This window comes from Etheostoma spectabile, chromosome 9 (assembly GCF_008692095.1).
Source record: "Etheostoma spectabile isolate EspeVRDwgs_2016 chromosome 9, UIUC_Espe_1.0, whole genome shotgun sequence".
NCBI lineage: Eukaryota > Metazoa > Chordata > Actinopteri > Perciformes > Percidae > Etheostoma > Etheostoma spectabile.
This window is the reverse complement of record NC_045741.1, coordinates 229,816-231,641: the sequence shown is the minus strand read 5'-3', so window position 1 is coordinate 231,641 and position 1,826 is coordinate 229,816. Positions and strand designations below refer to the sequence as shown.

General features: G+C 39.9%; 1 non-coding gene across 1 annotated transcript; it reads left to right on the top strand.

Moving 5' to 3' along the window:
- Positions 1-1,545: 1,545 nt before the first annotated feature.
- trnap-agg (transfer RNA proline (anticodon AGG)) lies at positions 1,546-1,617 on the top strand. Its single transcript has one exon. It is a non-coding gene; the product is annotated as a tRNA-Pro (tRNA).
- The last annotated feature ends 209 nt before the right edge of the window (positions 1,618-1,826 follow it).

Here is a 1,826-nt window from a genome sequence, read left to right as displayed (position 1 = left end):
TTTTTTAGAGTTTAGAACCAATTTTAAAGAAGCCAGATTATGTTGCAAGGTATTAAAAACGGACTGTAAATTTGTGATTGCTTGACCTAATGTGGACCCAAAACAATAGAGAACAGTGTCATCAGCGTAGTAATGATAGTTTGCATTTTTTATATTATTGGGACTATCACGAAACAAGAGTGGGATGGTTTAAACACGTACCTATCAGGGAGTGTGAACACACAATGTTGTGCAAGAGATGGGTGTTACTTATGCACTCATTAATATTTCAAAAGGGTGCCTCAGGGCTCACCTTGGGCATCTTTTTTACATTTATAGCAAAATAATCTACTGCAATGAATATAAAAATGCAACTATCTTACTACTGACTGATGACAAGTTCTCTATGTGTTCTGGGTCAATTTAGGTTCAAGCATTTCACAAACTAGTCCTGATAGTCGTCTTGGGTTCAGATATTTTGAAACATTATCTGGCTTCTTTAAAATGGTCTAAACTCTAAAAAAAACTCAAAGTCATGACTTTCACTCGGGAAATCAAACTAAGAATAATGTCCCAACCATTTGTCACCTTTGGTACAGAAATTGAAGAAGTGTCAATTAAAATATTTGGGTATTACCATGCGACCCATCATTGTCTTTTACACGATATCCAGATTAGTTAAAAAACTGAAATTGAAGTTAGGTTTGTCTTTAGATCAAGTTTGTTATTTCATTTGAATCAAAAAAAACACACTTAGTAATGACAACATTTGTCTGGTTGGGACTACGGTGATATTTTATACCAGCATTCACCTCCAGTTCTTCATGACTTTGGGACACTGTGTTTCATGGAGCCTTGAGATCCATGCACAAACTAAAATCTCTCACGACACGTTTTGGTTGTAGTTCTCGGGTCCGGGTGGTTGTCACTCTCCGATTCGGCGTTGGGATAGCACTGGCCTCTTTTTATTTTAGGCGGTATAGAGACTTTCTTCCCCTTATTTGAAACCTACATCGTCAACGAGGTCTGCAGGGACTATCAGCGCTCCAGGATCGGTTTTGTACAGTCCTAATAGCCCGCACTGGACTTTGGCAAAAGGGCTTTTAATTGTGCAGCCCCAATCTGCATGGGACTCAGCTTCAAAATGAACTCATTGAGGAGGTGTCTCAGTTTTATTCTTTTAAAGGCTTGTTAAGGCAACCAGGAGAAGGGCATGTCTGTATGTCACTGTTTTAAATGATTTAGGACCCAGTATTATGATGGACATTGTGTTTGAATTGAGGAAAGTGTGGTTTACTGTATTAATGTAAGGTCTCGGTCTAAACGTGCTGCTGCCATTGCCAGGACACTCTTAAAGATGATTTTTAATCTCAAGGAGTTTTTTTTTTTATCCTGGTTAAATAACCGTTTGAATTCTGTTGTCCAAATGTAATTAGAAAGCTGAACTCTGGCAGGGGGAGCCATAAGAAAGACCCAATGTCAAACTACTTACCATGCCTTTCAATCAATGACAGAGCGGAGCGGCATTGCGTGATGGGAAAAATTGCTAAAAAGCGGTGTTGACGTGGCTCGTTGGTCTAGGGGTATGATTCTCGCTTAGGGTGCGAGAGGTCCCGGGTTCAAACCCGGAACGAGCCCCAAGGGTGTAAAATGGTGTTGATACCTAATGGCATGAAGTCCAGTTGAATCAAGGGGAGGGGTTCCCATTCACAGATAAGAAACAGCAGGGCATTGTTAGTGTCGAATATTTGACAATAATGCGAATTCTCTTTCTAATTAAAACTGACAGACTTTGATCTCAGCTTTCAAGTTGTGATTGACCTTACTCTGGCCTTGGAAGGACCTAG